A 14,149-nucleotide genomic window follows, 5' to 3' on the forward strand; every position below is an offset into this window, starting at 1 on the left:
CAATAATAATAATAATATTAATAATAATAATAATAATAATAATAATAATTAGGAAGGAAAGCCTCTCTTAGTGCTGTAACACAAAAAGAGATCTTCGTGTTAACTGCATTAAAATCTCATTTTCCTTAATGGCAGGAAAATTAAATTCCTGAAAGTAGTTTGGAATATATAGACCTTACGCAGTACATTCTTACTGAATTGAACATAGAATTTTGGTCAAAGGCCAAGCACTGGGACCTATGAGGTCATTCAGCACTGAAAGGGAAATTGACAGTAAAAGGTTTGAAAGGTGTAACAGGAGGAAAACCTCGCAGTTGCGCTATGAATCAATTGTTAGGAGAGGGTGGAAAGTAAGATGGAAGAAAGAGAGTTTGAAAGGAGGTACAGTAAAAGGAATGAAAGGGGTTGCAGCTAGGGGCCGTGGGCATGCTGCAAAGAACCTTAAGTAATGCCTACAGTGCACCGCTTAAGGTGCACTGACGGCACTAGCCCCCCTGCGGGGTTTATTGAAGAAGAAAAGAACTTAATTCAATTATTATCGTAATAACAGCTACCAGCTTGACAAAATCCTTGGACATCCCTCATTAATATATGCAGGAGGCGGGCATACGTATCACCTACCCAAAACGCCACAGTGAAATTTTGAGAATAAACCAGCCATGTTTGCCCACCTTTGAACTTTCGGAGTAGCATATGACGTGCCACCATCGCAGACTTTTAAGATCGTAAGAAAGATAGGAGAAATTAATAAACTTGGAGCAGTTTAAACTGCGATCTTTTCTTATATATTGAACTTGATGCAGTTTTAACGGCGATTTTTTATAGATTAAAAGTAGTGAAGATAGTAATCATAATAATGATTAAAATAAAAAGATAATTAGGTGTTGAAGAAGTTTAGATAATAATAAAAAGTTAGGTATTGAAGAAGTTTAGATGATGATAATAATAATAATAATAATAATAATAATAATAATAATAATAATAATAATAATAAAAGATTGACAATTTCGGGAAAAAAATGTATAATAAATATCCACAATTATATAGTAATAATAACAATATGATAATAATAATAATAATAATAATAATAATAATAATAATACTTTAGTAGATGTTTTCCGGTTTACGAAGGCCATTGACCAGCATATGTATATACACCGCTGTCACACCGGCATATACATTTCATAACCCGCCTCTTAGATGATCAACAAAACTCTGTTTAAAACTGTAGCCTAAGTAGGCTCTTTCACTCTCAGTCAGTCAAAGCCTTGAAATCGGATTACTGCCCGGACTCCATCAACTCCGGAGAGACCTTAGTCGCCAACGCGAGGGGAATTAGCTATAGATTTCCCGTAATTGGGACTATTAAAATCTCCTATCTGGGGTTTTATTGTCTTCCCGTGAGGGTCGTTTGTTTTTTGAGAGAGAGAGAGAGAGAGAGAGAGAGAGAGAGAGGTCTCCTGTCAGAGAGAGAGAGAGAGAGAGAGAGAGTCTCCTGTCAGAGAGAGAGAGAAAGAGAGTCTCCTATCAGAGAGAGAGAGAGAGAGTTTCCTATCAGAGAGAGAGAGAGAGAGTCTCCTATCACAGAGAGAGAGAGAGAGAGAGTTTCCTATCAGAGAGAGAGAGTCTCCTATCAGAGAGAGAGAGAGAGAGAGAGATAGTCCCCTATCAGAGGTTTTATCGTCTTCCCGTTAGGGTCATTTGTTTTTTGAACGAGAGAGAGAGAGAGAGAGACGATAAGGTTTCGATTTCTTCTCCTTCGATTGAGAACACACGATTGGAAGTCTCAAGATGTAGAAGTTTGTTAAAATTATGTTGGGGTTATAATTTTAGGTCGGTCATCATTTGGATGGGTGACCGCTTAATTCAGTTTGTGGGCCGCAGTGAGGAACGTAATAGTTGATGAATGCATTGTGCCCTTCCAGATAATCCTCTCATTAATTTCTCTTACCAGCATCACCACTATCAATAGTATAGTGGTAATATAAGTAGTATAGTAGTAGTAATAATAGTAATAAAAGTAGTAGTAGTAATAGAAGTAGTAGCGGTAGTACTAGCAGCAGGTAATAGTACCTTATGAGTCTTCATGAAAGATAATCATCTAGAATTCTCACCGGGACTCCAGGTTAAAAAAAAAATAAAAAATTTGTGTTCATGAAATATTATGTGATGATAAATAATGTAACTTTTGGATAGTCTCACATAACTTCTTAAAGGGGTGTAGAGTAATCTGAAGATTTTCCATTTCTAAATCACTTCTATTCTTGTCATTAACAAGAAGCTGATTCTGCGCAAAGTGAAGGGGGAAAGAAAGATTATCATTTCTCTGTTGCAGGAAATCAAATTAATGGTAAATATGGACGACAACTATATAAAGAAAATACGAAAAGCAAACAAGCAGTCACGTAAAGTAAACGCGCAAGGGGCTGAAAGAGAGGAAGAACAGCGTAAATGCAGGGAAAACTGAAGTTAGAAAGTGTGTTAGCGAAAGCGAAAAAGAAAAGAAAAAAAAAAGAGAGCGGGACAAAGGCCCCCTGATAATGGAAAGAGATTTGGATTTCCATCAAGTCGCCTCGTCCAACGAGTGACCTCGTTGGGAAAGCAGGTCACTCGCTTGCATGCCTAAAGGCGCTCCGAAGACCAAGAGGAATTGAAGAGCCATCGGGAAAAAGAGAACGGGGAAATGGGGGTCGGAATGTCGTCGGGTGTTTAGCCTTCAGGGCTGGGGGTTGGGGGGGTAGGGAAAGGGATAGGAGTGGGGGAGAAGGAGGAGGAGTGCGGGTCAGCATCAACATGCGAACGAAAATTGGGTCATTGTAAACAATTCCGGAAGGAGAGAAAATTTCAGTCGAAGAGAAATTAGCGTGTGTGTGTGTGTGAGAGAGAGAGAGAGAGAGAGAGAATCATATGAATTATGTCTTGAATAATTATGAGATAAAGACATAGGGAAAGGGTTCACTAAAGTCACGTTTGCAGTTATTGAGAGAGAGAGAGAGAGAGATTCCTCAGGCCAGAGCTTAAGCAAAATGACCAGAGACATGCGTGGCAAATGACCTGGTAATCAAGAACCGCATAGAACATGTGCAGCCTGCGGCCAACATGAAGCATCTCTCTCATTTTGGTCGTAATTGTCGGCAGGTACAAATTGCAACCTCCAGGGTTCCCGTGTTAGTGTTTATGGTCGGTTATGGGGCTCCCGAAATGGTTCCCCACCAGATGAGTCCTGTTTGCAATGATTAAGAGAGACAGCCAGACAGGCGAAGACTGGATGAGTTGTGTCTTCGAGGATTGAGAGAGAGAGAGAGAGAGAGAGAGAGAGAGAGAGAGAGAGAGAGAGAGAAATATACCCCTTAAGAACTAAAATGTTTACTTCATGATGTAATGATCTCTTGTTTTCTATAATATCTCATACACTAGTTTCTGCATACACGAGAGAGAGAGAGAGAGAGAGAGAGAGAGAGAGAGAGAGAGAGAGAGAGAGAGAGAGAGAGAGAGCCCTTAAGAACTAAAATTTTTATTTCATGATGTAATAATCTCTTGTTTTCTATAATATCTCATACACTAGTTTCTGCATACACGAGAGAGAGAGAGAGAGAGAGAGAGAGAGAGCCCTTAAGAACTAAAATTTTTGAGAGAGAGAGAGCCCTTAAGAACTAAAATTTTTATTTCACGATGTAATAATCTCTTGTTTTCTATAATATCTCATACACTAGTTTCTCTATACACGAGAGAGAGAGAGAGAGAGAGAGAGCCCTTAAGAACTAAAATTTTTATTTCATGATGTAATAATCCCTTGTTTTCTATAATATCTCATACACTAGTTTCTGCATACACGAGAGAGAGAGAGAGAGACAGAGAGAGAGAGATCCCTTAAGAACTAAAGTGTTTATTTCATGATGTAATAATCCTGTATTTTCTCTGTCTCATGCATTAGTTGCTGCATGCAAAAGAGAGAGAGAGAGAGAGAGAATCATATGAAGTTTGTTTAAAATGATTATGAGATTCAGACATCGTGAGAGGGTTCATTAAATAAGTCACTTTTACAATTATTGAGAGAGAGAGGGCGCAGATGAGCCGCTTTTAAATGGAATATAAGAGACGTAGGAGCAGGCAAGTTTGGTTTAGGATTATTTAAGCGAGAGAGGGATAAAGCCAAAAGGGAGTTCCTGTTAATATAAGATTAACAAGATTGGTGGAAGGGTATAGTAAAACCGCTATGAATATTGAAACGATTCGTGTCAATAGACGCCATTTGTATCAGAATGTATTCGCCAGCACAAATCCGTATGAGAAATCTCTGCCTGGAGAATGGAAGAAAAACGAAGCCGAAATTGATTCGTATGGAATTGATTCGTACAGCTTTGGTGTTGATTGATTTCGGTGATGGAGATTGCAACTTCCGCCTTGAATGAGCAAGTAGGAAACGGCATTGGATAATGTTGGCGTTTTCGAATATAGATTAATTAATCTCATTTCTGTTTGCAGTGCTCATAAATTAAGAGAGAGAGAGAGCTTCGTTTTCCTAGTCACATTTTATTCAATCTACAAGCTGTACTTGGCGTATTAATTGACGTAGAGGACTTTTAGGAGAAATGACGTAGCGTCTAACTCAGTAAAAGGAACATATGACTCTAAATCATCAATGACGACGAAGATGTTGATGATGATGATGGTAAAACGTGCGTCTTGATTATAAAAAAGGAAATATATAAATAAGTAGACTTGTGAGTCCCACAAATCGGCAGAAACGTGGCTTTAACTTAAGTCGTCAACCCGACGGAATTCTTAGGTCGTGCGGGCCCAGTACCTGAAAGATACCTCTTCGGGAAATATTACTTGAAAAATACCTCTTCGGGAAATATTACTTGAAAGATATCTCTTCGGGAAATATTACTTGAAAGATACCTCTTCGGGAAACATTACTTGAAAGATACCTCTTTGGGGAACATTAATTGAAAAACACCTCTTTGGGAAATATGACGAAACATTACTTGAAAGATACCTCTTTGGGGAACATTAATTGAAAAACACCTCTTTGGGAAATATGACGAAACATTACTTGAAAGATACCTCTTTGGGGAACATTAATTGAAAAACACCTCTTTGGGAAATATGACATGAAAAATACCTCTTCGGGAAACATTCCTTAAAAGATACCTCTTCGGGGAATATTTCAGACGTCTGGAAGAGAAGCAGAGAGGACCTCTTAGTCTCCTCCCTTTGTTTGTCTTGGAGAAGGTGACCTCGCGCCATGAAATCAGTGAATGATAGCCGCCATGTCTTCAATCAGCCAGCGTTGCGCCAAGAGTTTCCTGATTTTAACCGAAGAGTTTCCTGATTTTAACCGGGTTATTCACTCATTTTTTTCTGTGGAGGCTTGTTTGTTTTGAGAGTTAATGGCCTTGTAGCCTTTCATTGGAGTGATCGAGCGTTTTGAATAATAATTATTATTATGATAATGATCTTCAAATTTAGCTAGCAGTAAAATTTACACACCCCTAGGAACATCTAGTTTACTCTTAAAACTACGCAGTGTCCGAATGATTAGCCTTACCACACTTCAGTTAAACATGTCATAAACATATGTTGGAGACTTATCGCTCACACACATCACACACTGATTGAATACAAGTCGCCGACTTAATGGTAATTACTAACAAGCGCTCCATGCGTTATCCAGCATTTGGGAAAAAATCGCTCTCCCTTGATGGTCGCTGACTTGTTTTCAACATGTTTGTGATGCGTATCACGCAAGTTATCGACGTGTCTTTGTGACCTCTTTTACAATAGTATGAACGCAGTAACATCATACTGATTATCACCATTATAGTTTAAATACGATCTAACCGAAGGCTTGAGTGGCTGTCACACTGAAACCGTGTTTTGAATAAAATAGTAACCGAGTTTCATTACTGTTACCTTTTAGTTTTCTGTAAAAGAAAACTGTTGTACCGGCTTTGTCTGTCCGTCCGCACTTTTTCTGTCCGCCCTCAGATCTTAAAAACTACAGAGGCTAGAGGGCTGCAAATTGGTATGTTGATCATCCACCCTCCAGTCATCAGACATACCAAATTGCAGCCCTCTAGCATCAGTAATTTTTATTTTATTTAAGGTGAAAGTTAGCCATAATCGTGCCTCTGGCAACGACATAGGACAGGCCACCACCGGGCCGTGGTTAAAGATTCATGGACCGCGGCTCAAACAGCATTATACCGAGACCACCGAAAGATAGATCTGTTTTCGGTGGGCTTGATTATGCGCGGTACAGAAAACTCGATTGCGCCGAAGAAACTTCGGCGCAATGTTTACTTTTTATTTTTTATATTATTTATTTTTCTGGTCCAGAATTGTTGGATAATACTAAACGAATTGCGTGTCGCTTAAATATTCTACAGATATTAACTTGTCAGATTGGTATTTTTTTAAAGTGTTTGAAAGGGCTTTACTTTTCCACCGTCATTGCAAAGCTTGTGAAGAAATCTGTTGAATTTTGATGAGGACACGACTTACAAGATCATCCTTTAATGACATACTTACTTTGTTAGATTCTGGACCTCATTATAACCTAGTGCTACCTGCACCGAACCGCTATGGGTCGTTGTAAGTTTTAGTAACTTTTGGTTTCCATTTTTAATAGAAATCACCGTAACAATTTCAAATCAACGTAAAAGATGTGACGTCTAAGCTATCAGTAACCTTCGTCCCCGTAGGGGGGTTACACCATTAGTAGGCATTGCTTAAGGTTCTTTGCAGCGTCCCCTCGGCCCTTAGCGCCAACTCCTTTCATTCCTTTTACTGTACCTCCGTTCATATTATTTTTCTTCCATATGACTTTCCATCCCCTGAAATCAATTGCTTCGTAGTGCAACTGCGAGGTTTTCCTCCTGTTACACCTTTCAAACCTCCTTGACTCTCAAGTATCTCAGCGCTGAATGACGTCATAGGTCCCAGCGCTTGGTCTTTGGCCTAAATTTTATATTCCATTATTTGCATTAATAAGCTTCTTTCACCGATGACTTAGCTCTTATTGAAAGGATGATTCGTTTTATTTCACGCGTGAGAAAATGGGCTGGTGACCGTGACGAAGTTGCCTAGATTTTGTAAGCCTTGGGCTAAACAGTGTTTTGAATTCTATATATATATATATATATATATATATATATATATATATATATATATATATATATATATATATATATATATAGAGATATATAGAGAGAGAGAGAGAGAGAGAGAGAGAGAGAGAGAGAGAGAAGAGACAGCCAGAGAAGGGAAAGTTGAGCTTGGAAAGAAAAAACGCAAGGCTTTGCATGGCGTTTATTCTTCCTTCTCATTGTGATCAGTAAAAGTTAATCTCTCTCTCTCTCTCTCTCTCTCTCTCTCTCTCTCTCTCTCTCTCTCTCTCTCTCACACACACACACACACACACACACACACACAGACACACACACACACACACACACACAGAAGGTGAAAGTATAATAAGGAAAAGGTGTCGAGGGCATCTGAAAATCCCCAAATCAGAATCCGGACAGCAGGGGCAACCTTCGAACCTCTTACTTCGAAAAGCCATATACACGCGTCAGTTTTCCCCAAGACTGGAAGCAGTTTCCGGAGCATCTATGCTCCCATAAACTTCGAAAGCCCGTCCTTTCAGCTCAGTTATAGCTTGGATCTCGGTTTACTAATTCTTTAATGGCTTCTGTGTGTGTGTGTGTGTGTTTGGGGACCTTGTGTTTGACAGAGGGCAGACTGTCTGAAGATTATCAAAGAGGAAAAAAAATGCTTATCATTAAGTTGCTAAGGGTTGTGTGTGTGTGTGTTTACAGTGAACACTTGGAAAGTGCAGGGGAGCGAACGAGGCAATTTGTAGTTACTCTGAACGCCATATTTGACAGGGAAAGAATTATTGCAAAATAATTCAATTTTTATTAAAGAAAATATCCATTCCTGACCTTGTGTGGTGTGTGGTGGTTCAGAGTAGGGGATAATTTGTATGTAGCACAGTTAGATCTCGACTAGTTATTTGCTGAGAGCTATTTACATTACAGCATGATGAAGACGAAGCATAGATTGGAGAGTGACTCGAAACTTTTATAATAATGGTATGTACACAGTGAACGCCATGGCTGTTTTCAAAGGTGTGTGTTGAATACAGATTTATGAAAGAGGTGAAGATGCTGGTAAAAGGGAAGGTTGATAATGACGAAGCAAAATGAACATTACGAATGGGAATAGAAATCATAGATGATTTGGTAAGTGTTGGGTTGTAGAATAGTGTCGGAATTGTTCAAGTCTTGAACGTGTTTAGGTCTAATTAGTACTTGAGGGTATGAGATATATTATGGGAATAGTGGTTCCAGATCTATACAGGGTTAATAACTGTAAAGTTGTATAATGTTCCAGACCACTGACTTTGAGAGAGAAGTCCATCTCTCTTCCTGTCATTTGAAGGACAGATTCTAACATTATATATATATATATATATATATATATATATATATATATATATATATATATATATATATATATATATATATATATATATATATATATATATGTGTGTGTGTGTGTGTGTGTGTGTGTGTGTGTGTGTGTGCGTGTGCGTGCGTGTGTGTAACTGAATCACGAAAATATGGAACATGATGAATATAAATGCAAATGCCACTTTCTTTCATGGCATTTGCCTATATATATATATATATATATATATATATATATATATATATATATATATATATATATATAGAGAGAGAGAGAGAGAGAGAGAGAGAGAGAGAGAGAGAGAGAGAGAGAGAGAGAGAGAGAGAGAGAGAGAGAGAGAGAGAGAGAGAGAGCAATCCCTTCTCCCTTTGTGGATTTTTCTCTTAGATCTATCAGTCCTTATTATGATAAGTTAACATCACCGGATTGTTTCCCCCCAGAAGTGTGGAACTGCAGGGTTTACATACTGCAGGGGAATGTGACTTAAGTTGTAATTGACATAGTGGTCTGTGCGTTGTATACCCGATAGAGTTCATGCGAGATCGAGGATTGTTTCCCATGACTATTGAAAGTTTCATGCAATAAGTGAAGTCCCTATGTTAATTTTAGTCTTGTTCTTTATCAAATGTAGAGGGAGCATGCATACGTAATATAATGAAATAGTATAGCATATTATATGATATATATATGTGTATATATATATATATTTATTTATTTATTTATAATTTACGTACATATATACACATATGTGCGTGTTGATGTATGTGTACATGGGCGCGCGATAACGCGCGCTTATTCTCTTTCTCATAGATGATGTTATATTTGGATTTTCATTATTACACTTACGACATTTGCATAATTTCTTACGTACATTGTCAGTCACGTTCGGAGTGATATTCATACCCTTTTGTTGTTGTCGCCATATGTATGTATGTATGTATGTATGTATGTATATATCCATCCCTACCACTCAGGTCTTAAAATACAACTCCCGTTGGATATTCATCCCCTGTTCTCGCGGACCCAGTCTGGCCGATTTATTCGCCGAAAATGCTTTGGTGGCTTTTCGAGAGATGACGTGAAAATTATGCGTTTGATTTTAAACGGTAATTTTCTGCGGGTTCGAGTTGCTCTCGCGAGTTCCTTTGTTTCGGGAGTTGCAACCCTTATGCCCTGGTGTTGTAAAGGGCGTAATGGTTTGCTTTTCGTGGAGTGCATAGTTTAAGCTCTTTTTGTACGGCATGTGATTGCTGTTTTGTGTCTCTCTCCCAGTTCTTTTTTTCGTGGCAAATTTATCGCAGTTGTTTTGTGTTGGTTGAATGTTATGTTATATAATTATCCAAAGGGATCTTTTTATTTTTAATATTTAAACTACTCACGTTGTGCTTCTTTGTTAATTATTTTTTCTCCTCTTGTTTTGTCGAGTTATCTTGGGTTTGTTTAGCGGGATGATCCTCAGTATGCAAGTTTCTTTTTCCTAGGCTTATTTGTATGTATTTTGCGTATTTTTGTATAAAGTTTTGATATTATTGCACTTTTATTTATTCCCCTTTTATTCCACTTTTTATTTATTACTCATTCACCTTATTTCAGATGTCATTCTATCAATCGGTTGGACTAGAATTTTGGGACACTGGACAAGGCTCTCTCTCTCTCTCTCTCTCTCTCTCTCTTTCTCTCTCTCTCTCTCTCTCTCTCTCTCTCTCTCTCTCTCTCTCTCTCTCTCTCTCTCTCTCTCATTTAGCGTTTGGTGGAATGACAGAAATCTCTGGATGTTGCTGTCAGCATTTGATCTGATGTGTGTGTGTGTTTGTGCACGCGCACGCGCGCTTTAGAATCCGTTTGATATCCTCTCTCTCTCTCTGTCCGGTTTAAGATCGGTTAAATGCGTCGATGATTAAGGAAGGACCTGCAGATTCTCTCTCTCTCTCTCTCTCTCTCTCTCTCTCTCTCTCTCTCTCTCTCTCTCTCTCTCTCTATATATATATATATATATATATATATATATATATATATATATATATATATATATATATATATATATATATATATATATATATATATATATATATATATATATATATATATGTATGTATGTATGTTTGTTTGTGCGTGCAGTATTCAGCATAAACATACATACAGATCCATATTCATATATAATTACATCATATATCTCACGCAATCACGTTTGCTGCATATAAGCGTACCGGATACATATGTCTGTGGTGACATGACATTCAAATACGTCGGCTTTTGTCGGGACCGCTGATTATGTTTATGTGCAGTCGCCTTCCATCGCAGCGGTCCAAGTCGAGATTAATCCTGTGCCAATGTGACGTTTAATTACGAGGCCTGACGCCTTTGCGACAGTTGTCATTTGCAAATGGCTCCTTTCCCCAATATCGGATTCCCGATGACGGTCGTGACGTCACGGGCCCCTGGCGTCGCGCGGAACGCCTCTTTGGTCACCCGATTCGCGAAGAAAATGAGGACGAAAATGTTGAGGGAAAATCAGACTTTTGGGGAAAATGGTGGTCACTGTGAGAAGTATGGGTTGAAAATGGTGGTCACGATGAGACTTATGGGTTGAAAATGGTGGTCACGATGAGACTTATGGGTTGAAAATGGTGGTCACGATGAGACTTATGGGTTGAAAATGGTGGTCACGATGAGAATTATGGGTTAAAATGGGTCACGATGAGAATTATGGGTTGAAAATGGTGGTCACGATGAGACTTATGGGTTGAAAATGGTGGTCATGAGACTTAAAAATGGTGGTCACGATGATAAAATGGGTCACGATAAGAATTATGGGTTGAAAATGGGTCACGGTGAGAATTATGGGATGAAAATGGGTCACGATGAGAATTATGGGTTGAAAATGGTGGTCACGATGAGAATTATGGGTTGAAAATAGGTCACGGTGAGAATTATGGGATGAAAATGGGTCACGATGAGAATTATGGGTTGAAAATGGTGGTCACGATGAGAATTATGGGTTGAAAATAGGTCATGATGAGAATTGTGGGTTGAAAACGGTGGCCACGATGAGACTTATGGGTTGAAAATGGTGGTCACGATGAGAATTGTGGGTTAAAAATGGGTCACGATGAGAATTATGGGTTGAAAATGGGTCACGATGAGGATTATGGGTTGAAAATGGGTCACGATGAGAATTGTCGGTTGAAAATGGGTCACGATGAGATTTATGGGTTGAAAATGGTGGTCACAATGAGAATTATGGGTAAACATTAAAGAAAAAGAGTTCGGGATAAATACTTAACGGTGATCTCACTTCATATTTTTTTTTATTACGATTTATCACTTTTCTTTGTTTCTCCTACTTCAAGCTGTGGAATTTTCCTTTTGCCTTTGTTTTCCCTGACTTATATGGTGTTGCAGAAAAAAGACAGTTATTATGCTGTATATCCGATCTTAATGTATGAAGAAGATACAGGAAATATATTCAGATGCATATTTCGTATTAATATATGAAAGTATACGAGGAGTATATTCAATATATATTCCCTGTGAAGAGTTATATGAAACAAATGAAAATATTTATGAGGAATATACTATATTTAATGATATATATTCGTTATGAAGAGTTATATGAAGCAAATTCTGATGTATATTCCCGTCAGAATCGCCACGAGATGCATGCCTCCAACGATGGGTCTTCCTCGTCACATAATAAATGGTCTTTTGGGTGGGTGGGGAGGGGGAGGAGTTGTCCGCAAGCATGGAAGCGTAAAACGCAAGTAGCTTCATCTTGTTGAGGGTTTGAGCCTGTGGGCTACCTTAAATATTAAAACTTTCCGGGAACCCTCACCAGGGTCTGTTTACTTTCCGGAATATTAAATGAGAATTTTCTATTTTTAGGCTGGCTCTCTCCGTACTTAGGAAAACACACTCATATACACACTCGCACACGTCTCTCTCTCTCTCTCTCTCTCTCTCTCTCTCTCTCTCTCTCTCTCTCTCTCTCTCTCTCTCTCTCTCTCAGGAAACAAACTCGTATACATTCTCTCTCTCTCTCTCTCTCTCTCTCTCTCTCTCTCTCTCTCTCTCTCTCTCTCTCTCAGGATAACAAACTTATACACATTCTCTCTCTCTCTCTCTCTCTCTCTCTCTCTCTCTCTCTCTCTCTCTCTCTCTCTCTCTCTCTCTCTCAGGATAATAAACTTATACATTCTCTCTCTCTCTCTCTCTCTCTCTCTAACAAACTCTCTCTCTCTCTCTCTCTCTCTCTCTCTCTCTCTCTCTCTCTCTCTCTCTCAGGAAATAAACTTATACTCTCATCTCTCTCTCTCTCTCTCTCTCTCTCTCTCTCTCTCTCTCTCTCTCTCTCTCTCTGTGTATTAGTAGTAGCGGCCGTAGAATCGTATTCGTTTGGCCTCCGGACTTAAAGATTTTTTTTTTTTTTATGCTGTCGGGGTCAGGCTCACAGCATTATTTATGATCCCTTGTTTAATTATTCCGGGTCGTTAAATCTTCGCTGATCGGTTGGTATCTTCTATTTTTAAAAGATTTCGAGGCCGAGGACGTATTCATAAATTACTGTGCCTCCGTTTATATTCTCTTTCGTCCATCTGACTTTCCGCCCTCTCCAAATATTATTACACTTTTCAAACCTTCTTACTGTCAGTTTGCCTTTCAGCGCTGAATGACCTCATAGGTCCGAGCGCTTGGCCTTTGGCCGAAGTTCTGTATTGTATTCTGTTCTGTTCTAATTCCCACTGCAACTGTGAACTGAAGTAAAGGAATTGTTGTTGTTATTAATGTCTTGCGATGGCGTGACCCCTGCCAGTTGCATCGCTTGATCTGCTCTCTTTACCTCTCCCTCTTATTCAAGGTTTATTGGGATGATGATTCTAGGTCATTTAGTGAGAGAGAGAGAGAGAGAGAGAGAGAGACTGAACCGGCTGGTTTGAAAATGAAGGGATTTAAAGGAACTAGTCAAAGAAAAGAGTTTGAAGAAATGGTTGAGAACATATAAACAGCGAATGTAGGAGAACAAGAACTGAAATAAAAATGGATATAAACAAGGGAGAGGGTAGGGGGAAAGAAGTGCACGTGGAGAACTGATAGGGAGAGGGAAGTTATTGTGGTGGGGGAAGCGGCTGAAGGGACGGAGGAAGAGAGAGAGCGGGAGGGGAGAGAAGGGGAAGGGTTAGAGCTGTCCAGGGGGGGGGGGAGAAAGGGAGACTTATTTTGCAGAGAAGCTGCGGCGGACGACAGCGGCGGCAGCAGCAGCAGCAGCAGCAGCAGCAGCAGAAGGAGGAGGAGTAGGAGAGAGAGAGAGAGAGACTTGAACTACGTGACGTGTTCAATACCAAAGGTTCGGGTGCTGGTGCCGCCGCTTCTGCTGCGTCATCGTGGTGGAAGTAATCGAGTGTCTTTGCATATAATCGCGCGCCCTTAGAATCCCGAGCCATTAGGTATCACGTCGACTTGCAGTCCCTCCCCAAAACGGCCTTGAATGACGTCCGCCCTTTTTGACCGTGATTTCCACGTTGACCTGTCAGGCCGGCCTCTCTCTCTCTCTCTCTCTCTCTCTCTCTCTCTCTCTCTCTCTCTCTCCCCGCTTCCCATGTCCTGTGGCTCTCTCTCTCTCTCTCTCTCTCTCTCTCTCTCTCTCTCTCTCTCTCTCTCTCGCGTGCTC

This window comes from Macrobrachium rosenbergii, chromosome 9 (genome assembly GCF_040412425.1).
Source record: "Macrobrachium rosenbergii isolate ZJJX-2024 chromosome 9, ASM4041242v1, whole genome shotgun sequence".
NCBI lineage: Eukaryota > Metazoa > Arthropoda > Malacostraca > Decapoda > Palaemonidae > Macrobrachium > Macrobrachium rosenbergii.